The sequence below is a fragment of the Opisthocomus hoazin genome, chromosome 8, assembly GCF_030867145.1.
Source record: "Opisthocomus hoazin isolate bOpiHoa1 chromosome 8, bOpiHoa1.hap1, whole genome shotgun sequence".
In the NCBI taxonomy this organism is placed as follows: domain Eukaryota; kingdom Metazoa; phylum Chordata; class Aves; order Opisthocomiformes; family Opisthocomidae; genus Opisthocomus; species Opisthocomus hoazin.
In genome coordinates this window covers 44527175-44553674 of record NC_134421.1, presented here as the reverse complement: position 1 = coordinate 44553674, position 26500 = coordinate 44527175, and the positions used below count along the sequence as shown (strand labels likewise).

The 26500-nt window shown below is 37.0% G+C and overlaps 1 protein-coding gene across 5 annotated transcripts in view; it reads right to left on the bottom strand.

The window, feature by feature from the left end:
- The window catches only part of FOXP2 (forkhead box P2), a 442003-nt gene that overhangs the window by 167473 nt on the left and 248030 nt on the right, over positions 1 to 26500 (bottom strand). The gene's annotated exons all lie outside the window — the stretch shown is intronic.

Genomic DNA, 26500 nt, shown 5'->3' with positions numbered 1-26500 from the left:
GCATAGCCTCCACACTGCTTTCTGTTCACCTGTATTACCAACACCTCTGATAACCTGTACCCTGTTAAAAGGACCAGCACCAAAACGTTCTGATAACCGTCACAGGGAGGGGAAGCAGCAGCAGAAGGGCTGTTGGAAGAAAGCAGGCCCCAGGGACATGTAACCCAGACCGCTGCTGGGCTAGAAATGTTTTAGCTTTTCTCTGTTTCATGAAGAAAATACAGGTTATGTGAGTGAATATACATTACTCCTTCACATATGGACTGAAAATGAAGTGGGTTTGTTTTCAGAAAACATTAGTTATAAACTTAACATGGTAGGGCTTCTGGCTATGCATGCACACTACTGTTATTTTGATACTTCTATTATCAATTAAATATAAAAATCAGAGGTCAATGAATTATAACATCCACTAAGAATTTCTTGTTGTCTGATGAATCACAGTTAACACTGTTGCAGCTATTTATGTTTTAACTCTATCTGATGTCCAAAAACTGCTCATCTGGTCCACTAATACCTAAGCCATTAGCAAAGATTTCCCAGATAGTTTAAGAAAACAAATTCCAGCCTACAGAGCATTTGCTGGATTGGTTTCTCAGATAATTTATTAGACATTTGTGTTTTGTGACTGGTCATTTAAATCATATAATATCACCTTCACTCCCTGGTTGAAAGATTCAGGGACTAAAACTTCTTAGCTTCAATAAGAATCAATAAAGGAGAAACAGCAAGTGCTGCTGTGTGGGCACAAGTAATTCTGTCGAAATAGAAACAGTTATCTACTCTGAAATTAAAACATAGCATTCCAGTAATAATTGATTTCATTAATTAGAAATGGGAAAAGAATCAAATAATGTTCAGGATTCAAACAAACATTTTGATTGTGAACTCCAGTAAGAAGACTTTCAGCTACAGAAAACAGCATTAATGCATATGCACTATTATTTAATCAAGTTTTGTATACTTTTTAGTATTGATTTTAAAAAGAGTACCTACCTCACACAATTTGCAGGCTGAACGCCCGGTGAGCAAGGTATGCAATTTGCTCCTTGATTCTCTGAACCCAGTTTCTAAAACCTGCCAGTCATCATTTAACAAAGTAAAACGGGCAGCTGCGTTAGAGAAGTGATTTTTCACACAGAACCTAATGGCATCTGAACAAATATGAATAATATTTCAAATACCATTTTAGCAGTTAGCAGGGCTTGAATATTTCTGTGAAATTTATTTTCTCCTGGATGGCTTGTGATGTTATATCCTGCAGACCCGGAGCAGAAGCCGTATGCTATTGTCTTGCCTTGAAGTGACTTTGTAAGGAAGATGGTAACCCTTCCTTCGGTGGCTGGCACAGGGCTATTCCCTGTAAAGAGGATTTTCCTGGTAAACTTGTGCAACCAGGCTTGCCAATGCATAGTTGAGATAGGGATGAGACAGGGACAAAGCCACACAAGCTTTCCATACGTTCCTTTCCCTTTAGTAGTACATGCAAGGAGGACAGGTGCTCTAATGTAGCAATTTCCTCCCTCCTTGAGCTGCAGGCCATGCGCCTTGGTACATTGAGTAGCCTTACACAACGCTGTCTGAAAAATCACCTGAAATTCCTGTATCCCCAGTAACAAGAATACCTCGAAAACGATACAGAATTGACCAGAATTCTTTGAATTCTTCAAAGTTAGGAGAAAAAGCCAGGAACAAGGGTGAGGGTTAACACTATGCATGTGATGAAGCATTACCTATAGTTGTGTGGTTTGGGTTTACTGAAGGTACAAAACCTTTCTTTAATGTATTAATCTGCATCTTCCATTAGCAATCAGCCATCCTGTTTTCATGCATAATAAACGAAGTAAATCTTAATGCAGTATGTGCATTTCAAATGATGACATGCCTGAACTAAATGTAGAGCTAATAAAAAACATTAGGTCTGTTAAAAGTAAAACCAAAGCCCATTCTCTTTCCTCAGCCTCAGACAGAAATTAATGAAGTCATCAGGGTGCTGGTGCAGTCAGCAAATGCAAATGCTAGCTTAAGGATTGCTTATACCGCAAACTTCAAATAGAAAAGGGTGGAAACAGCAGCTACTCAATCACTGGCTAACTGGAACTGTAGGTGTGAGATTTAGAAACACTATTCATAGGCAACTGCTAAAGAACTGGGAATTTTTTTTTATTGTTTCCATTTTGAGGAAAAAAAGTATCCCTCCAAGTTTCAACACTGCAGTTCTGCAATAAGGCATACATAAACCATGAGTAACCACAAGTGTTTTGCTAGTTTAGAAAAAAGGTACAGTGTTTATCAGATACATAGTGTGTTTCCTTAAATTTGCAGACAAGATGACTGGAATTCTTTCAGAATATTAAAAGAATATACTACCACTTTGAAATAAAAAAATATACATATCCTTATATAACCAGAAGAGAGAAGTGGCAGGAACAACCAGCAGGGACAACGGGCCGCTGTTCAAACTCTCAACACTGGAGGACTCTTCATTGTTATCTCACTGTTAAACTTATACCATTTGGAACTATCTATGATCATAAAAAAAAGTCAGTGACCAATTTTAAATTAAATTAAATGTTTGAACATAGGAAACGTACCCATCTACCTGCTGAATAGATGAACAGAAATACAACATTTCCTAGATGTCAACAAAGTTGAATTTTACTGTATCAGTTCAAAAACAGAGAACATATTCCAGCAATTTTGAAGGCAAGGATTTCTCTAAGAATCTAAGATGGAGGAAGCGAACACTCTCAAAAGTTTTTTTTCCATTTGCTCTTTGAAAGATGGAGGAGGGCATAACTAAGACAGAGGCATAAATTGCATTCCCCATTCTACAGAGAAGAAGGTGTATACACTTTTTTCTGTACAGTATGTGAAGTGTTATTTTCTCTAACAGCAGATTACACCATTGGAGAAAAAGGGAAACTGCTTTTCCAGTTTTCACTCCCAGGTGAGGCAAGAGGAGGTGTGTTTTTATTATCATCTGCATTGCAGACAAAACTCCTTTAGGCAGGAAAAAAGACTGAACTGTCAGAACTTGGCCAGAGTTTTGGGAAGGCAAGTTGACAGGGTTCCTGAACACAGCAGAACTGAAAAAAAAAAAAAGTAAATGAAAAAGCAAACCTGCCAGGGGAGGTACAGAGATAGGACTTCTAATGTCTCTGATGGCATGACAACCCTGGCCTTCTCTGTATTCCCTCAGCTGCTGTATGAAAAGAAAAGAAAGGGGGAAGGTGTTGACGGAATCTGACAGGAAGGAACATGATCTGAGTGGTCCATGTTATTGCCAAAAAGTTGTCTTCTAATTAAACTAATAAATGTAGTTATGCAGTTTTCTTTTGCATGCTAAAAGAAAGCTAACGGTGAAGGGAGGAATCTTCCCAAGAAGAACAAGCTGAAAACATCACAAAAAGTTGTAATAACAAAATGTCTTTAGCATAGCAATTGTTATAAAAACACATCCAGATAGAGGCAGTCCTGTACGGTAATCCTAACTAACAATAAATAAGATTTCAGAGATTTACATCACTGTTTTGGCTAACCCCAGAAAAAAACATCTGTGGTGTAAAGAACACTACTGTAATGCACATGACGCTACAGCCACTGAATATTATTCATTTATAGTGGAGGGTATTTGTTGTCCATTTTTTCTGTTATTACTGAAACCTCTTCAAAGACACAACGTTTTAGCTCTTTAAGAAACAAACTGTCTTTTAATTTTACTGCTACAGTACATTGAACAATGGGGACCAAGAACTTCAATCAGTTTTTAAGGCCCAATAATACAAATAGTTATCATCGTGCATCACATCTAAGAAATTTTTTTAAAGTACTGCTGGTGTCTACATCCGAGAAGGACTGCAACATCCTACTCAGTTGCATATCAATCTTCAAAGTCCTCATACCACACAACACCCCTTCCTGCTTTTATTTTATTTTATTTTTTTTAGATAAATATGGTCCTGAACATGTAAATCTGTCCATATATATTTAAGAAATACAATGGTCTCTCATATCTCTTCCTGACAAAGAAGTTGGAATCAGGTAATATGCATCCTACTATATATAAAATTGGAAACACATTAATTTTCAGTAGCTAATGTAAAACAGCAAATGTATGTAGTTTTTAAACATATTCACTTTTTTTTTTTTTTAATATGATTCTCTTTGAGGCAATATCTGAATTCTTAGATATTCTAACTGGCACCAGAAAGAGCAGCATTATCAATCTTTTCACTGATGCCTGCTAAAATGTGTTCTAGCCTCCACTATTAACCATTCTGTTGCAAATTTGTGGTTAGAAGCATTACAGGGGCATGTATCGAGAGACAGACAGAGGTTAATAAAAAGCAGGTAAAGTCTAGTCTTCTCTCCCAAGTGGAATCAGGTTTTTTAAACTTTTTTATCTTACTAATATTTAAACAAGTAAAGTTAGTTTTCCAAGTGTGAACTGCGTGACAACACCACGGCAAATTAAAAAAAATGAAAGAAAAGGAAAGGTAAAATATTGAGGTAGTTCTCAGGATGGCCATAACATGGTATTTTCTGTCCAAAAAGCTTTAATCATAACCCACTTATGACAGTGACCACAATGCTCACTCTATCTCAGCTCAATATTCACCGTTAACTTGTGCTTTCTGATCTTTCTTCATGTTTAAATCCCCTAATATCAGCAGAAGAGCTAACTCTACTGTAAAGCATATTTCAAAGTCAACTAAAGTACCTCTTTGAAAGAACTGTAAGTGAAAAGTCTGAAAGTTTTCTGAAATAAAATTGTTTAGTATTAGAGGAAATTATGTCATACTGTACCATTCTTAACAGCATTTCATACTAACAATCCTACTCTTTATATTCTCCAAAAAGGGTATTTTATTAAATTAGGCCAGAAAATTTGCTTTCACACACACTTTCATTCTTGTATCTGACTAGATTTAAATAGAAAAATGTTAAAAATTGATCACCCATTTTTCATAAAATAGAAGGTATCTACTTAAAATCAGTACTTTATAACCTAACTTCTCCAATGCTTCTAGTTATACATGTTACAATGCTACTGAAAAATATTGTATAAATTTCCCAATAATTGCCATTTTTTATTTACAAAATAAAATGGTTTTCAGTATTTTTTGTATATTATCGGGACTTTATGGTATCCAAAATATATTCTACTAGGCACAAAAGACTATTATCTGTGATGGGGACTGGTTAATGATGACAGCCTTAACACTTTGCCAAGTGCAATTTGCAACTTGATTTTTTAAGCAAAAATAATACCCAAAGATGAAGCTACTCACAGTTGTTTTTACATTAAATCAGTTTTATTTCCAAAAAGTACAAATGGAACTATGTTTTATTGTTATGACTCTGAAAGAAATATATTTTTAGGTCCCCTTATCCTCACAATGATTGCTACCCCATCATACAGCAATTGTTTTAAAGATATAGCAAGAAAAGTATGGGCAATTTCTGGCTAGCTATTTAAACTGCAGGCTTTACATCCAACACATTACTGCTGATCGATTTACCTTTTGATTAGCATTCAAAAAAAGTGTGGGAACAATATTTTAAAACCTGCACTTTTGAAATTCCATTGAACTAATGAGGCAGATCAAGGGACTACTGCTGTATTCCTAATGCTTTCCGTTTCTTGATCCTCTTCGATGGGGTTTCAAGACCATATTTTTAAAAGAGACTTATGTATGTTTTGTTCACTCATAATCAAATAGAAAATCAATGAACAGTCATGCCTTGGACTGCTCTAATTTGGATAGCTGGTCAGAAATGATGCTGTTTTCTTTACACATGAAGCAAAAATCCCCCCAAAATAAAGGATGCTGTTGATTCAAGAGGAGATGAACATCTACCCTGCTTGTTTTATGGTGATGTAAACATGCTGACCTACATTTGCCCCTGATTTTTTACTTCAGTGGGTGTTTTGGGTTTGAAGATGACACAAGAGAAGGCTCTGAATTTCCACTTCTGTCATGCCACTGATACTGACTTTTGCACTGGGCTATCAGCAACCATCAGCACTTATTATAGCTTGACCCTGCAAAATGCTGAGGATCCTCTGAAGCATAACAGTGAAGAAGAGTGAAGAAGAATATTTAGGGATCATGATTAATGGCATCACAATAAAATATTTTAACATGAATGACTAATTACATCAAACCAGGCTCTCAGGAACATTTTAAAAATAGTTCAGCTTCAGTTACTAAAAACATTAGATATTTGACAAAATTTTAAAGAATATTTTCTATGCAAACAATCAATTTTCAACTGTAATTCAGGGAGGACATTGCATACAAAATTATTTGCCAGTAACAGGCCAGAACAAAGAGGAACCTGTAGGTCAAGCGTGGTCTTACCGGCATAGATATAAAAAAAACTACTCATCTTAAAGATGCAAACTTGTTTGAATATTGCTGTATATCTTACTATGAGAAATAAAGAACCAATTGATACTTTTCTTCTTATGTGTTAGCTTACGTTTTTGGTTAGATGAAGACATGTTTGTGTCTGATCATAAGTTTAGTACTTCAACAAGAGTTTTCCAACAAGGGAGCTTCACAAGATCAAAGCATGCCTCCAGCTACTTAAAATGGGTTATGGGTAAAGAAGCACAAGCTAAGATTTTCGGATCCACTTTGCCCTGTAACTAGAAAGGACAAGAACGGATCCCACAAGGATCCTAAACCCAAAAGACCACGTACCTACTAGGCAACAGCTGATCAGCAGGGAAGTATTTGGTGAATCATTGTACTGGTTGGGCTAACCTGGTGTATATGTTATGCCTCTCCCTTGATGGACAGATGATGGTTACTTATGAGGTTTTATGGTTCCAATCTAAAATCCTAAATGAAGTATGAAACAGAATATTTGTACCATACTTCTCATTAATACCACACAGGAAATAATTCAAGTGGCTGTCACTCAATTCACAGAATCACAGAATGGTAGGGGTTGGAAGGGCACCTCTGTGGGTCATCTAGTCCAAACCCCCTGCCGAAGCAGGCTCATTTAGAGCGGGCTGCATGGGACTGCGTCCAGGCGGGTTTTGAATATCTCCAGAGAAGAAGATTCCACAACCTCTCTGGGCAACCTGTTCCAGCGCTCCGTCACCCTCAGAATAAAGAAGATCTTCCTCGTGTTCAGATGGAACTTCCTATGCTTCAGTTTGTGCCTGTTGCCCCTTGTCCTGTTGCTGGGCACCACTGAAAAGTCTGGCCCCATCCTCTTGACATCCACCCTCAAGATATTTATAAGCATTTATAAGATTCCCTCTCAGCCTTCTCTTCTTCAGGCTAAACAGGAGCACCTCCCTCAGCCTTTCCTCATAAGAGAGATGGCCCAGTCCCCTAATCAGCTTTGTAGCGATACTATTAAGAAAGTCTGACCAAAATCAATGGATCCATAATGGTGAAAGGGACAAGAGAAAGACCCTAAAGCTATTAAAGGCAAGGAAGCTAAAAATACATTATTTTCTCAATCTTTTCATTGAGTCAATGCACCTTTTCCAACAATTTTAATGAGGGCTCAATCACAGGCAGCCTTTAACCCAAGCCATTTTCCCAAATCAAGCTGAATAGATCTGTTACCATAGCACTGAAGACTTCTAGTTGTCTGCTGTGCTCATGAAGTACATTGGAGGCACCCTGTTTTGCCCAAACATTTCCCTGAATCAGGTATGATTTAACAAGCTGTGAATAAGCTGTTAGCACAAATATTCTGGAATGTGGATTCCAAGAGGGAAAAGCATGACAATCCCCATGATGATCACTGGTGGTTACAGTAAGAAATATACACTTGGCAGTCTGCCACGAGTTGGTAATTGTTTATGTGAGCATCTTTGATTTATAGAAAACAAGAGAGCTATCTCAGCCTAGTTTAATATTGGTTGTTACTGAGGCTTATCTGCTAGTAGGGAGGACACAGGGTGAAATTCGGGCTTCACTGAAGCCCAGGGCAAAAATCTAACTGAAGGTAATGCCATGAGTATTTTGTGTACGGTCTTGTTGTGGTTGTTTGGGATTTTTTTGTTTGGTGTTTTGGGCTTTTGTGTGTGGGTTTGTTTTTTTTTTTCAGGGATGAGTTACTCAGATTGGTTATAAGAGCTTCTTAATTAGTTTTCTAATACTTTGTTTACCTCTCAACTATCTCCCCATTGACTTACCTGCTCTCTTTGCACGTTTTGTCAGCTGTAAGAATCCAAACTCTGTGTGCATGCATGCATTTGGAGCTGGGCAAACTTATGTGTAGTTTGATAAACTTCTGAGATTTCCTTTTAATATGAGATGACTGAATCCCACGACCAAGGAAATAATTTCCAGTCCTTCAGTTCTATATTCATACAGAAAAGTATAGAGAATTGTATATGCCTTAAATAGCATTTATGAAATTTGTCAAGCTATTAGTTCATACAATATTAAAGTCTTACATTTCAGTATCTTCTCAAAATATAAAACAGCTGAAACATTTCTGTGAAGATATTATGCAAAATTAAATATTTAATTTTGCATAATATCTTCAGAGCATTTCAATATTTAATAACTATTCAGCTGAAAGGTTCTCCTTGTATCAGTAATGACATTGTAATAACCAGATGAAAGATTCCCACATGTAAACTGAGATGACATAATCATATACACACAACATGTATTTCACATAATAATTTAGTCTATTTTGAAGTACATTTTAAAATTAGTTAGATCTATAAGAGTCCTCCTGCACCTCCCAAGGTTTTCTAGTTACACCTACAGCATTTAGTGTAACACAGCATACTAAAAATGATATGTACAGCAGCCTCAATCCCTTCTTCCTGCGAACTTGGTTGGAACCCAGATGAAACAATTGTAAATCGAGATTAAATTATATTCTGTATATCTCACAATCATAAAGTCTTACGATTTCTTTAGCTATATTATACAGCCATAACGAAGCTGAAATAAAAGTCTTAATATGAAACTCCTTGGTTCCATGTGTACATCAGACTTACTATATAAGGGGATGGTATCTTTCTTAGTATTAATACATTGCATTTGTCTTACTTAAGCAGATGAGTGGAACCTTCTTATAATCATCTGGTGTGTGATCTTTAATTAATAAGTGCCACTTTGTACATTTTCTTCTCTATATTCAAAGCTATTAGCAATATCACATGATTTGTCTGGCCAATGACAACTATTTCACATAAATGAAGCAAAAACCACTGAAATTTCCAAAGAATTACTCTCACTTAGGCTAAAAAATTTAAAACCAGCATACACGGACATTGAACACTCAAACAAGTGACAGAAACCATAAATTTTAAGGAATTCATATTTGTGGCTATCTCACAAAGAGAAATAAATTGAAGACAGCTATTTTAAGCAGATAAATTATTCAATTTTTCAACTTTATAAACAAAGAACTATAGAATACTTCTTTAAATACATAATAATGCTCTTAAGAAGAAAATATCTTTAGCAAAATATAAAAATATAGCAAGTTCTGTAATTCAGAAAGGTAGTCAAGTGCTACAAGGCTACCCTTGCCATACAAAATTGTTTTTATTGTACCAATGTATTTAGGGTACTAATGGAACATGCTTGAAGTCTGCCTTTGTCGCAGGACATCTGCAACAGATTCTTAACAGGAGTGATTTTTACTTAGGATTTTTATTCTGCTTATTCGGATTTACTTAAGATTGCAGTGTGGTCTATATCACAGGCCTTTGCTATTACCACCTTCTTACATGCCACCAAGACTTACAGAATGCTTAGTAAACACGTAGCTTGTTTCTAGTCACTGCTTGGGAATTGCTATGAATCAACAGACTGAATCAAGTCAACCCTGTACTATTGTACAGGTAGCAAAAATATTAAAATCATCACACAGACTTCTGAAAATGAGCAGGAAAATGGAGGAAAAATTATGAAGTTAAGCTTAACTCATCTTCTTTATCTCCCTGGAAGACTATGATTGAGAAACACTACAGGATTTTAATTACGGGATTTTAGCAAGTCTGCCTTTCAAATACATTCAAAGACATTTTCTCAGAAATTCAGAGTGATGCTTGGGTCAGATCCAGTGGAAATATCATTCACTGCAACTACTATAGTCTGGGATAAATATGCGTGCATTTTTTGGTACAAATATACACTTGATGAAGTTTCTTGGCATGACTTTTTCTCTGAAGAGTTTGTTTGATTTAAATTTACTGTGATACACTCATGAAATATGAAAACACCTAACATTCATGTTTTCAAGATTTAAGCCACAGGTGTGTTAATCAAATTTAGATAAGTATAGTAAGCACAAACCAGGAATCACACCTCAACCTGGATAAAGAAAATCCATGTCCGTATATCTCAGGATGACATGCTGATTAAGTTTTGCTAGCACCCAGCAGCAGACCAACATACAAAACTAAGTTGACTTCTGAAATGTAATCCCAGCTCCACCCTAAACTGCTTCTGTGAATCAAGTCTTACATGAAAGGGCTGTGTAATTTAATTTCATAAATTATCATGCATGATGCAGTAACTTCTTTATAAATCAAAGCAAAACAAACCTGTTTCCAGTCCTGCCTATCAACAAGCCATAGGACATCATGGTAAAAAAAATATAATTAGCCATGGAACTTTCTGTATAGGTTCTGAATTACCACTACCCCAAACACTTCTCCATTTATGTAGGAATTGTGACCAGTTATATAAAGGGGAACCTGGAACTGATTGCCAAGGACGGATCATGTTCTGATGCCAAAGAAAAATAACAGTGCTACTCTTTAAGACAGGGTTCAGTTTTCCTTAGTGAAATTTGTGACAAAATGTAATCAGTCTTTTGGTAAGAGCACAGGCTATAGTTTCCTGGGATTCGGTATTGCAGTTATGCCTAAGTGATTAAAATCGCTTTGCCTGTTCTGCTTGGATATAACAGTTCAGCAATGAATCATTGTTGTCTTGCTTTAACTGAAAACCGATACCACTGAGCTTTTTCATACTTCTGCAAATGCAAGTAGCACACCGTTTGTAAACGTAGGTGCCTAAGCCTAAGACACCCCAATAAAACACTGCTGAAAAGTGCTGAGCAGACACAAAGCCCTCTGTATTCATCCCTGAATGTAATTGATTCACATCACCCAAGTAGCAAAAATCTTTCCTTCCAAAATAGCCACAGATTGTCCACAAAACTAAGGTCCTGGTAACACAGAACCTGATGCCAGGAAAAGAAGGCTGAGCAGATACCAATTTATCTGAGCAACAATCAAAGCAGGTGTGGGACCAGGCAGATGAACACAATACTATAAAAATATTATGCTGCTGACTTGTTGCAAACAACTTTTTTCTGTTTGACTCTTTCTCTCCCACAGCATTGTTTCTTTGAACCACAACACAATGCAAAATATTTGTTTTGTGATGCCTAAGGGAATATATGTATTGGTTGTAGCACTAGGCTGTACCGTACTTTTTTTTAAGGGATATTGCACAACTATTAAAAATCCTCCGATTCTGTTAATGAGCAGAAAGGTTCATTTTACTTTGAAAAGAAATCTGTAACACAAAATTTTCCAGTATTCACACTGAGTGAGAATGGCACTAAGGAAGACTGTAAAATATGCTAATCTTACTTGTTATATTTTTAGACATAATATTAAAGAAAAGTATGAAGTAAGCCTTCTAAAGACTTGAAGATAACGTTAATCTAAAAATAAATTTAGTGCTGTTCTCAGGCAAGGTATTTTTTCTAAAATTGGGCAACATTCTGCATTTCAACTTTGTCACTGGCTGCTGGAGTCACTGACATTTGTAAATGAAAAACATAATTGGTTAAACAATAATCAGTGCTGCCAAACTGAACAGTCTGCTTACAAAAATTTGGGCTCATTTATCTATGAAAAAATCACTAGCTTAGAGTATGGCAAAAGCAGAACACTCATTACCAAAACTGAAATAAAAAACCTTAAGAGTTTATTAGCTCTGCCTTTTTATCTTTTTTTTAAGTTACGAGATTTTCTTCCAGTTTTGTGGTCTTTAAAGTACTTCAGTTAAATTAGACTGGACCTACCTACTTGCTCTTTCTTTTCTCACATAAGGCACTTAAGGGAAATTAATTCATCACTGGTTTGCAACCCTTCAGAAAACTATTACTAAAAAAATAAACACTCAAGAATATTGAGTGTTGTGATTTTAAAATCTTGATTCAACGCACATGTTGAAGTTCTACAGTATATAAATTATTTTCAGAACAAACAGGTTTGTAAACAGTTAACTTTCTGTAAAATGGGGGAACACATCATGCAAGCTTCAAACACACAAACAAAAAAAGTTACTGAAAACTGTCACAGCACAACTGTGACAGGAACCAAAAACTATTTGGATCTCACTAATGCCCCAACAAGCTTTAAAGAAAGCTGCACACTTTTCCATCTTATGCTAATGACCTAGGAAGCTCTCCTCAGAAATACTGAACACTTCATCTTCCAAGCAACCCTGGGTTTTGAGAGCTTTCAATACTTCAGGAGACAAATTTTATTTAATGCACTTCTACAGGCTTTTATTTGTCTACCTTATACAAGATTGTTTCAGCTTCCTATTCCACCCCACCCAATACTGTCAAGAAGCTCCACATCCAAAATTTGAGAAAATAAGTCTCAATCGCTTCTTCATTACTTTAGTTACACGCCAAAGCACTACCATTATTTACATTATTACTTTCCTATGTATACTCTACTATAATTCTGTAAACCTTTATTCATGCGTAGAAAACATACAGCTACCAAGTGAATCAAAGCTATGAACCTCTGTTTCCAGGCCAATCTTCATTATCTGTAAAACATAATGAAACACATTTCCAGGATTTGGTAAAACGCACAAACTTTAGCCTTAACTATATAATGCTACTGACATTAGAAGCTGTGTGCAGACTGTGAGGCTGACAGACCAAAGATAGTCTGAAGGCTAAAATACAAATTCAGTACAAAACATTTCCATCAATCCAGTATTCTAGCAGATGATGTCAGAGGGAAGTTTTCAGAATGACTGAAACTAGAAGACCGTATTTATGTATTAACTACATTTGCAGTGGTTGCTCATTAGTTGCTCAATACTGTACTGTCATGTTCAGTCATTCACAGATTGGGAAAATGTTATCACTTCCAGGATAAACTGTCTTCTGCAAGCTCTCTTTCCTCCCGCTTCTGCTTAGCCCTTTTTGTCTCTGTGTACTCCTTTGGCCTTCCTTCTGCGTTGCCTTTCCTGTAGAAAATACGAAGATTCCTTATAGATTTTTCTTTTCTATCTTGTTCTACATGGGTTCTGATATTCTGCTATTTAAAAATAGTTAAAGCCAAAAAATGCAAGTGGAATTTATATGTTGGGTCTATCCTTTTCCTGCTGCAGCTACCAGAATGGTGATGACATATTTAATGTTGGCAACGATATTACACTTGAATTTCAGAATTGGCCTATTCCCCAAATTGTTCATCCTCACAAAACACAAAGCTAAACTCTAATTTTTATTCCCATCCCACCCTAGCTATAACAGCTAGCCCTCTTGTTTTACCCCTAAAGATCACCATACATATAAATGCATCAAAATAACAATTTTCAGCAGACTGTTAGAGATAGACTGTTTAACTAGGAATAGAAGTTCTTAACATCTCTATTTCACTGCTATGATCTTGACATCTAATGTTTTGTGCATTCTAGGGACTACCATAAAATGAGATAACAGCGAGGAACAGGCTTTATACAGCAATCAGAAACGCAATGGAATTCCTGAACTGTTGTTCATTCCGGGATACTGTTTTCCATTTTTCCTTTTCATATTTCTTACTAGTCCTTGTTGCTCAAAGTATTCAAAACAGCTATCAGTAAATTGTGGGCTGGAAGCGTCACACTGAGCATTTTATTTTAAATGCTGTTTGTAAAGTTTCTTATGGACATAGATTTCTCTACACTTCATTACTCTCACTAACTTTGCTTCAGTTTTTTTCCATGTTTGCTGCCTTCCTACTCCCTGTAACTACCATCCACCAGCTTTTCTGCATTCCTCTTTTTCTCCTGTAGATGCAGCAGGCTGTCTTGCCTCTGCAGTGTTCTTCCAGTCTCATCCAAAATTACTGTGCTTTTAAAGACTTTAAAAAAAAAAAAAGTGTATTTTGCCCAAGTCTTCAGCCCTGGTAACCATCATAATATTCCATCCCGGAGTCCTCTTGTCCCCTCCATTCCCTCCTCTCAAAACGATAAAGACTAACAGGACAATTATTTTTAAATCCTCAGTTGGTTACACACATAAACATGCTGCACAATCACAGTCAGAAGCAAAAGGAAACCAAGAACATTATTTTAAAAGTCAAAATATAATTTCCTACCAATCTGCAATATACATCTTGCAGAACTTCCCTGCACCAAAACCCACATGATGCAAGCAGCATTGCTCTTCCTCCCGAACCAGAGGAACTCAACAAACCTGCTTCTGCCAGAGACAGAAAAAATCCCACTCCTCATCTCACTTCACTTTTTAAAAAGCATACGCTCCCTGAGCTGCCCAGTCCTTCCAATGCGTGGTGCTGGGGCACAGAGAGCTGAGCGAGCACTCCCTCCTCCCCTCAGGGCACTTCAGGAACAACTGACTGGCTCCCATTTTTATAATCCAGCTTTCCTAAATCCCTAATTAGAGACCCTGCTTTGATGTGGCTATCTCAAAGCTGGCTTCTAACGTATCTTTGCAATTTTGTCACTAATCTGCCTTCTCCACTCCTACCGAAAACAATTGAACACAACCAGAAAATAAACCGTCTCTAGCGAGATCACCACAGCGTACAACTATTTCATGGGGTTCTTGGCTGAACCACTTTGGAGACTGGTGTGTCAAAAAATGACACATTTTCAAAACTGAACTTTATAGAAATGTTCAAAATCCTCACCACTACAGTTTTGGGTTTTTTTTTCCCTAATGATTACGTAGCATATGACATAACTGGACTGAAAATACCTGCCCAGGCAGGCATATGCCCAAGCTTTGATGTGCCCAAGGAGAAAGTGCAGCTCTAAGAATTAGTCCATTTGGCTCACAGAGCTCAAGGAGAGCCTCTGAAATCGGCTTCATACATCACTGCCTTAAAATAACAACTTCCTTTAAGCACACCAAAGCAAGTTTTCAAACCTTTCCATTTTTGTTTTCTCTGGGCGTGTAAACGTCTTATTTTGCATACTGCATGTATTTCCTTATGAGTTGTGGTGCTCATAGCCAGTGAAGAAAATACTGAAAGACGGCTTAGTGATATACATGGGTTCGTATTCAGGGCATGCGAACTCTCTTTAAAGGGTATAAACTTAAAAAATAAAAAAATCACTATGAGAATAATATTTATAAAATTCAATCCCAAAACACGTATGTTCTTGTGAGACATATATCGTTTGTGTGCTTTATAGCATCCCAGAGAGTTCAGAACATGCAATTGTTAAGAGAGAAGACATACACAATACCAAAGTATTCTCATAGCTTCCTCTACCATGTAAAGCTGATCCCAAATAGATCATTTTACTGATGTGCATTACAGCAAGCATCTTTCATTGGAAACACTTCAAACAAGGAAAATTCCACAAGAGAGAAGGCTACTGCCTAATACATTGCAGTGATATGACCTCTTGACCGCAAGTTTTTTGTATGTGCATCACAAACTGCTCTTGACACCTGTCATTTTCAGAGATTAATAAAAGCATTTTAAAAAAACCCTTATAACAGTGTTCGAGCTGAAACAGGTGAAATCAGATGCAGCGTAGTGCAGTATTGCTATTCTTTTTAAGCCCTTTCCTCCTTTCTATCTGTTTTAATTTTGGCTCATTAATACAAATTCTTACAGATGGCAGAGCTATCGTATTAAAATTCAGCTTTTTTTGAGCAGCTTCACAGCAGAAATGTTACCTTAATTTTTATTTTATGAGAAACTCTTCTATAAATTTGATATGCACTTGCCTTTTAATTGATTTCTATGACTTCGATAAGGTGGGACAGCAAAGATACTGGAAGGCATCAGTAATGGAAGGATTTCTCAGTATTTATGCAAGACTGTACAACCCTTGTAAAATCCAAATATACAATAAACAAATTATCTATCTATTACTTAATACTTGAAACATGAAGCGTTTTCTTTGTCTTTTTAGTATTGTAAACATTTCTTTTGGTTCTAGGTGAAACTCTAGCCTCGTACATTGAACAGGCACAAGATTTTACTCACAGTATATAAAATATCAGTCTTTTGGTGTGAATCAGCATGTTAATAACATATGCCTTTCCATACTGCCATTTCAGTCTGATTTTTACCATCACAGGTCTGTTACTGCAGAGTGTTTTGTGTCTACGAACCATTTCAGCAGAGCACCTGACAGCTCGTCCACACGGGAAGGAAGCAGGACCTCCACAACCAGCCCCTACGGCACTATCCCACCTCAGTCCTGAGAGGATTCTACATCCTAATTACTACAGGTTGTTCAAATTATGAGAGATCATACATCTGAGAAGCATTACTGTGTCATGGCTGCACAACATGAGGTTTTACAAGGATCTGCACAGCTCCTGTGACAACGTTCACAGCTTCTACCACAGAGGCATTAACCTCATGCAGGCAAAGAACCAGGGCAGTAAAGTGAAAACAGACTTCATTCACTGTCACATACATACTGTGACTGTAAATACTTCTACAAGTGCATCACACTGCATGGATTTGGGCAAATGCACTATTACCATAATGCCTATTTCTTAATAAGCTTAGTATATTTTCATCAGGAAAAGAAGTCACCCCTGGGAGGATGCAGGGAATACCGCAAGACTGCAATAGTGAAAAAGGACTTCAGAAAATATGCTCCAGGCCACACACTTTCCCTTTCTCTTTCAGCTCCTCTATATCCTTGCCCTCTTCCCGGTCTGCTGCTCACCATGAAAACCGGCTCCATTCTGTCGGCCCTGGCCAGCCTCATGCATCTCGCAGCAGCTTCCCTCCACATCCTTCTGTCCTTACCCAATTGCTCTGGTTCTTCTTTCCCTTCGGTCACCCTCACCAACCCACCACCTAGCAACTGCTCCCCTTGCCTCGTTTTAACTTCCCAGGCCCCTTACAGCTGCTGTGGGCGCGGGTAAGAGGCACAGCCACTCCACAGCCCTGCCCTGTAGCTGAGAAAGCACAGCAAGATGGGCCAAGCTGGTGGGACGTGCCAGGGCAACCCACTGCTCCTCACCTTCCCCACTCTCAGTAGCCAGAGATCCCCCTATGGGGGATCTTTGCAGGAGCCATGCACTCATCTCCCACAGCTTCAGGCTGACCACTCTTTCTGCAAAAAAGAAATCCGTTGAGGTCTGTTGGCTCTGCGGCCAACCAAAGGAACACAACACGTTTCATCTTCCCAGCTGCGTGCAAGACCATGGAAGTTCTGTTTCCCTCTGATGGGTAGGGAGTGAGCCTGGGGGAGCTGACTCCTTGAGGCACCCATGGCCTTCAGAAATATCTCCCTAAGAGTTGCCTTTAAAAACACCTGAAACCTCACTTTTCAGCGTTTAATGACCTGGACACCAGATAAACCTCAGAAATGAAGATTGTCATTTGTCACACCAAAATAACAGAGCAAATTTAAAGGGAGCTTTTCAATTCCACCACGAGGTAAACTGACCCCCATTTCTGAGGGTGAGTTGAAGCAGCTCTCCAGACCAGTATGTTACCTGTCTAACCCACTCTGTTTTTTTAAAATCCCTAAATGAATACTTAGAGTATTCCATGCACTCCACAATGTGGAGGGGAGAACAAGTCTTGTTTATTATAATGCATTTGTGTCAGGTAAACATAATGTACTTTTAAAGACTTGTAATACATTTATCAAAAGTGGCAGGTGGGGAGGAAGCTCCAAGAGAGTTGTTGTGGTCCCCTGTCTATGCATTTTATATTTTTCTCACAAAAACCTATTCGGCCATTTATCAGGATGGAGTGATTTAAATCAAATTGTTTAAATCATCAGTTTTAATGACAATTTAAACCAGCATGCAGGAACTCCTGATTTAAATAGTAGATTCTTAATCTCATTTTGTATTTGCCTAAGCAGAAGTTCTTTGTCACTGATTCATTGAACCATTATGTTATGTTGCTGCTTGATAAAACGTGAGCTCTTACATTAAATTAGTTGTTTCTTTTTGCTATTATGAAACGCACATTTAAAATCCTTACTTTTTTTACATTTAATTAAGCTGGATATATTTCTTATTTAGAAAATAATATTGCTCGAATTTTTATCTTGCTACAGTGTGTTGAGATGGAAATTAGAATTAGATTCAAAATAGTAATTTAAAACTGTTTTGTATTTATTAGATTATTAAAGTTCCTAAAGTTTAGTCATTTATTATACAAGAACTATTTTATTCTAGTGAGTGAACTGGCCAATAGTTTCTGGTAACCAGAGGAGTTCAAAAGTGACCAAGGTTACATACAGACACCGAAAGAAACATCCTCTTACAGTTTCTAAAATGGGTTAGGAGCTTGACTGCCATGGAAATAGTTTGGAAAAGAAGTTAGATCGCTCTTTTAGTTACAACTGGATTTTTCAGCCCTGAATTAGAACGCCCATTGAGGGACAACAGAAACATGTTCCTATGCAGCAAAAACATACTTCTGCAGTAAAAACCAGGTAAGTACTAGCATTCACTCTAAGCAAAAATGTTTTAATGATAGACATTTTTGGATGACACAGCCACATTTTCACAAAGAATGACTAGACTCAGAAATTTAGCATGCCTTCCTTTGATTCTGACAGCAATTAAAAAAGCAGAAGCCTTTGTTTCATTGAAATTTGAAGAGAATTCACTGATGCAACAGGTCTGTTTTATCTATTTAAATTCTTATAATAGGCTGCAGCAATTTTAGACCTATATAAGTATTTTCATACTTCAAATGTTAAATTTAAGCTGGGCTATAAAAAAAAATCATTCTAATGCAAATAACTTAAATTGGAATTTTAAAGTTATACATTTTTTTCCCTTAATACTATTTTGGATCCAACTCATCTTGAAGTCTGGATATCTAAAGCCTAAAACACGTTGAAGGTTACTTCTTTAAAGAGTGGCATGGCATTGAGTGGTGATGTTTTAATTCACCTTATTATGTTGTAACATAGGAAAATGTACATGCTGCAACACTTTACAAACCCTACCCTTGCTAAGTCTTGTGGCCCTTAAATAAATTATTTTTATAATTAAGGATGAGGGCAGAAAATTGGAAAAAGTTAACTGTATCGTTTGGAAATTTGGAGCAACAATGCTGCATGTTAAACATAACATTTGTCTTAAGTACGAGCTCGTACATTTTATGACTGTAGAATAGGATCCTTAAATTACATATTTCAGAAATACACAGGCTTTTATTCTATGATTCCTGTTAAGTTATTACCTTTGTGTCAGTTAAGCTCTTTAAGTATATGCTTTTTTTTAAGAATCTATTACACATTCTCTATTAAACACAGCAGATAAACATGTGCTTATGTCCTCTTCAATTAAGTAGGCTTGCTCCCTAAAGCTCTTTCAGTGTAAATTTATTGTGTTAAATTTATATTTTTCTTGTTTCTACTGCTATGCATCTCCTACTGTTTCTGCTGTACGGCACAGTTACAAATGAGTTATAATATTTAGTGTTAGCTGACATTAGCTACCCAGCTCTAATCTTAGAGATTACCGGCAAAATGCAAAACAAATGCATAACGCCAAGGTATTTATCTTAAATATATTTTTACCTTCATTTTTTACCATGTTACTCCATAACTGGACTCTTAAAAAAATGGATGATGTAATTTTTAAGAACTGAGAGCATTGTTCATGCTTTCTCATGCAAGTATTTCATGTAAGCTATATCATAGAGCTCAAATAACGCACAAATAATTCTGCATTAAGTATACTTTTCTAGACTTGATAAAATTTGGCTTTGCTTATTTTGCATTTCTCAGAGTTCCACCACAACAGAAATCACACAGAATATGCTTCATAATCTATATTTTATGTTGTTAATGTGGATTGACTCGGATTTTAAAGGTAAGAGCGTTTAGGCTACGCATTATGACTTAACTTGAGCAAATACAATTTTGTTCTCAGCCTCATACGCTTACTGGCTCTCTTTTTTGTTTCATTGAGAGTAGTAGGGAAGGCAGGCATGTTAGCACAGCATTTTTTGTCAGAGAATTGGGTAAGTGCAGTATCTATATCATGCCAAAAAATAAGGTGCTTTCTCCTTGTCTGAAGAGCCCAGCAACTGAACTAGATAAGGACCGGTGCCAGTGGTCAGATATGGCCAAAACAAAAGGACAGGCATCAACAAGCATCCAGGCTGTGAACTGGGAAGCTGGGGCTGGGGCTGTAAAAATGCTGTGTTCAAGGAAGGATTGGTGGGGGCTGTAAAGAGGTGGGGAGATTCATTTGAGAGGAAATGTCAAATAATGTGGGAGCAAGCCAAGAAATGAAATGAAGACGGAGCATCATCTGCAGGAAGGACTGTCCTGGATGCACTGCAGGCCACAAAGGCTGCTCTGCTTACAACAAGCGTGGATGTTCCTAATCTAAGTTTATTCTGTCCCAGGGGCTGCAGAGCTTCTTAACCTTCAGTTCCCACTCCACAATTCATCTTCCTTCTCTGGTCTCTGCTTCTTGAGCCCACAGTATAATTCACAGCTCCTTGTCCTTTCCAATCTAATAAGCCACTGCTGCTCTCTGCTATGCTTTTGAGTACAGGAACCCTATTCTTCCTCTATAGTTGAATTATGGAAAATAATTTAAAATCTCTAACTTTCATGATGCATTTACCCACTAAAACATAATTAAGAAACATAATATTGATTGCCATTGAAACCCATAAGGACATTTTACATAGCCATCTTTCCTCTTCATTTTCATATTTACCAGATATGCAGAGCGCACCTTTCAGTAACTATCATTTTTGAGTGATTTAACAGAATTTTAAGGATTCATACAAAATAGAGGGGAAAAAAATAATGCATCAACTTACCCATTTTCCTTGTTTTTCTGTGTTAAGTCGATGCTTTAGAATATATTCTGTAGGACAGATTTCATTTAACATTTCTGGGTGTGTTATGTCTTATAAACTTCAAAAGACATCTGCGAGTATGGTAGCATGTTTCTAATTCATGTACAATCTTAAAAAATTTTGAGAAACATGTATGACTGCAAATGGATAAAGGCTAATGTTAAAGACATTTCTAAAAGGACACAAATATTTTTTGTGTGTATCTCATTATTGCATATAATTTAGGTAAATTCTACTATTTTCACTGATGTTCTCATGAACAATGACACAACTGTACCTGTCTGCCAAATGTTATGAATCCCCAAAGCAACTGTTTCATGAAGTCTTGCCTATTCTTTTTGTACACTGCTTGAATTTCCATTAAATCCATAATTTAAAACTTCTGTTCTCAATTTCTTAAGCGTTCTGAGAAATACTTCAGACTTGACTAAAAAAAACACTTAAACTTCACACAATTAACATTAGTGATGCTTTTACTGCACATCAGTTACTCCAAGGATACAGATTAAGAAGCTGATATTCACCTCCTCAGCCGGAGCTACGCTCACTGCTGAAGCAGTCACCCATGCCCCTGAAAGTCCAACTTATGAAGGAAGTGAAGAGGAGAAATCTTGCATCGGATCTGCTCTACATTTCAGGATGTGACAACACTTTCCTAGCATGATTACTGTCACGTTAAAACACAGAAAGTGAACATGTATATATTAAGGATGCTAGAGACGTTTTTTCAGTTATAAAAGGGGCTGGTAGAAAATACATTCCTACTTCCAAAGGATTTCTGTTTCCTAATGTGTTGGGTCCTCCACATCTGGAAGGATCTGGGAGATGTTCTGATTTAGGACTAACAGACGCAGTCACATATAAGATCTCTGCATTACAACATTAGATAACTGCATTCAAACTGTGTTTCTCTTCACTGTTTGAAATAACAGCTCAAGCATACTGGGGTTTCTACTCCTTTCTAAGTTCACTGTATAAACCAGGTAGCGTCTTTCATGAGCCGCTGTTTCATAGAAAACCTAACACATTTTTCATGTTATATGTATTTTGGTTCCTGTGATTTTTATTTTACTTTTTTTTACCATTACTATTCTAAAGCAGGACTAATTGTGATAAAGTACTATTATAAATAATCCCATTTGAAATCAGGACAATTTCCAACATCAGGTTTGGTGTATCTGGTATCTCAGATCCACAAACACAAGAACTTTGCTCACATTAGTGCTGTCCATATCAGATCACAGCTTCTGTCATTAACTTTATTTACTTGTGAAATCAAATCTTGAAGTCTGAGACTGGATGGTTCCTTCTGGCTTGTTTCTTATGATTTAAGAGAAAGAGAAGGTAGGCTGTTCTTCCCCATTTCTCCTGAGGAAATTGATAGCAAAGCCTCAAAGAGCAGCAGAAGATGAACTGTTCCTGCTTTCACAGAACATTCTGTAGAAGAATGAATAAGAAGGCCAAAAACATAAAATCACATGTGACAAACAACTTTTAGGAAAAAAAAACTCCAAAACAGTTTCTGAGGCTTGTAGGTCTGCAGTACGAAAAACAATAAGATGCACAGGTTTGGAGTGCACCAAAAGATGGACTGATGTTGCATCTGGAAGAATAATCTGTGAAAGGAAAGCCCTCTTACTTACTGGAGAGCTTTACTATCATTTTCTGTGTTTTAGGATACAGTCAAAAGGATTAATAAAACAAAATGCTAAGTTTATTATTTATAGGATACCTGGAGATACGACATACAGGGAACCGCAATCATTCCTTCCTCTTTTCATTTTGATAAAAGAATTTCAAAGAAAGAGTACTCTGAGATGACAAATTACAGTCTGAAGGCTTTTAAATATGAAAACTGGCAGTACAGTTTGAAGCACAGTTAGATTCTTGCACAGTTTGGAGAGAGGCAACTGATGAGCCTTAATAATGTAAGTATAAAAAAAGATCACACAGCCTAAAGAAAGCAACAAACAAAAACTATATGGATTCTCCTGGAATCGCTCTGTATATCTTGACAAACATAAATTAGGTTAATCATTTTGGTTTTGATTTATAAAAACAGCAGGTTCTAAAATTACATATACTTATATCCTACTCATATGCATAGATGTCATATATACATGTTGCAATATACATGTTGTATACTGCAGTATCGTTCTAAAGACCTAGCAATTTGAACAACTATGATCAAGCACATAACATAGGGAACTGCATACCAAAATACAACATAGAAGAAATCAGTAACCGCAACCTGTGCAGTTCAGGGAACACATCTACATCGCACACATTGCTGTGACTGCAGCACAAGCAGCCAGACATGCATGAGCCAAGATTTAAGTGGGTACTGCCAGTTGTGACAGACATAGCTCAGGGCAAACTACAAAAGTCAAAGAATCTGGGTAAATATTCAGGCAGTTGAAATTTTACTGTGCTCTACAACGCTACAGACACAACCCTAACAGCACACACACAAGCTAGTTTAAAGTTAGCTCAGGCAAACCAGCTTCTCCAGGAAGCTGCTTCTCCATTTGACTAAGACTGTAGCCCTTCTAGGCAACCCAAGGGAGAAGACAGGCTTTACACCACAACCTAAATCTTAAGGCTTAAAGTGAATTTCTTCCTTGGCTCAATCTATTTCCGGAGTTCATGTTGAAGCTCTTGCTAAAAATGACTTCATACTGCCACTGCAACCTTATTCAGACTTTCTTCTCAAGCAGACACGTACCCATTTTGATGGGAGATGACGTGCTGCTGAGCTCCTTGGATTTCGGTAGCAATTCACCACTCCTCCCAGTCCCAGATTTCTCAGGCACGGTTTAATAGCAAAGACCCCAGTGGTAACATTTGGTCCTTACAAAAGTCGTATGCTAACTATCTACAATTTAGATAGATGCATCTTGGGAATTATGTTGGTAACAGCTTCGTTGGTGTGGGACTGCATGATAATTCTGCCTCTTAAGACTGCATTTACACGATTACAAACTATTCTGAGATCAAAATGTCCAACTTCTTAAAACATCTCCTAGATAAACTAGAACAGCCACAAGAGAGACGCACTTTGCTAAATAGAAGAGACTAAAAAATTGGTATGCACAGGCATCAAGATCGATAGACACAAATATCAGCAGCAGAAGAAGGTGTGGCCAAGTCAGAAAGACAAGAAAGTGTAAGGTGAAGGGGGCACAATGTGGAGGGTAGATAAAGAAACTGAGCCAACAATGACAGATACAAAGCCAGCAGAAAGAATGAGGGAAAGGAGACCCTGTGGAAGAAGAGCCAAGGCCAGCAGGTGGAAGGATTCACTGGGAACAAGAAGAGATAATCTGTTTATACATTTAAAATAAATCCTGAAATTAATAAAACAAATAGTTATTTAGAGGTCAGTACTAGAAGCATCTACGACCTCTTATTGGAAACGGCCAAGTGGGCAATGCTTTATTACTACTATCAGTTTTGCTAATTAATCTCTAAATCCTACATAAAACTTGAATTATTATAAATAATTATTATAAATAAATATATAAATATTATAAATAACAATATATAAACACTTCATAACATGCAGTATAATAATAAACATTCTGTTCAGGCTTAAACAGACCCCATGGCTGCAAAGGCTCTATGCAAAGTAGTGCAAAGTAACTACAAAGTGATTTCGAGCCTAATACGTATGCTCAGAAATATAAAATCCACCCATACAGATTCCCTTACAAAGAGAAGCTGCCCAATCTAATTCCTACAAATCACATTTAGCTTCGAAAGGATCTTCTGGTTGTCTTCTGATAGCTTAAAATATTTGCACAGTTGTGTTGGAGAGGATGTACAGGGCATTTGTTTCTTTGACTGACTGGCATACTGCAGCATATTTTAAATTTTCAACTCAATCGACTGTTTCTTTGTAGATTAGTTTGATGTCCACTATGCAGAATCGGTGACCTAGTATACTTCCTAAAATTAGTTACATACTTAGCAGGGCTCTCTTTAGACATCTACTGATATACAAGTTCTGCTTCTTTCTGTTCTGAGATCCCTAAAGAAAGAAAAAAAACAAATCATGCTGATTGCACTAACTATGCAGATAGAAAAAATTATTTATGGAAATAAATAAAAGAAATGACAGAAATACCTGTTGTACCAAACAGCTGTCAGTTGTGACTGCTGTCATTCTGACATAAAACCTATCAATTTAAAATAATTATTTCTCCTTTGTTACACTTACCCAAATTAAATACACACTATAACCAATTTAATATTTCAGATAAAATTGTACATATTTGTAAACACACATACATTTGGTTAGGGAACATTTTTGTTTCTTGTTACGTCATCTCCCTCATCTTCTTTCAGTGCATTTATTATATGGCATCTCTTCCTCATGGACTTACACTATATTGGCATACTGGTGTTACCTTATACTTAAGGAGAGCTCCACTGGTCAAGCTATATGATGGTACTTCTTTCTCATTACCACGAGTTTTACCACTATGGCGCTTTGCAAGAAATTCAGCTGTACTTCAGCTTTCTTTAATCTACTTTTTTGTCCCCCTATCTTCAGTCTGTCCTCAAAGACTATATTTAAATCAAATTATTTTCAATAAACTGAATGTTTTGGCACTTCTAGTGTTCCTGTCCAGTGTTTCTGTTTTGGCTAAGGTTATTTATATCTTTCTTTCACTTGACTGAAAGGCAGAAGTGCTTCTCACAGGCAAAGAGAGCCTCCTCAGATATAACTATAGCATTTATCTCCCTTCAGCTATGTCTTCTATCTATTTATCTTCATTGTCCATTTTATCATCTTTGACTCTGAACTTTTAGTCCCTTCCCTTAACTCTCACATCTATGAATGTACTTAAAACCACTCTGAAGTTAATAGACGCTGAACCACGTCCAGAGAAGGGTACTTATCCTCATCCCTTCTGAAACTATCTTCACAACTTTGTCTTCTCCAGCTTTAAACAACAGCAGTAAATGCTACATACTTCTCAATCCTATTTGTAGCTTTTAGGAGACCAAAGCACATGGAATACTCTTGTGTCTGAATTCACTTTCACAACAAAGCAGCACAAGTGTATCATCACACCCTGTGCTCTTCCACTCCCACCTTACCAACTCTACCTGCTTTTCAGCTACATAAGCAGTTGCATTGTTTCTTCTTTTGAAGACTACAGAACAAATGAAGGATTAATAAATGGGACGGCTGCTTGCTTACTTCAGCCCTGGTTTTTGGCTTTCTGTTTTATTCCCTGTGGCACAAGGCTGCCAACAAAACCGATCGGTGCAGGCACTGACATGAGGTCTCCAAGTTACAGAAGCTTCAAAACAACTAGCAAAGGAGCCCCAGACGTTAGACAGACAAGAACCACAGGTCCAGACAGGGAAAAACCAGCATGAGGATCCTCCATCAAATCTGTAAAGCTCAAGAAAGTGAAATCTCCATTAAAGATT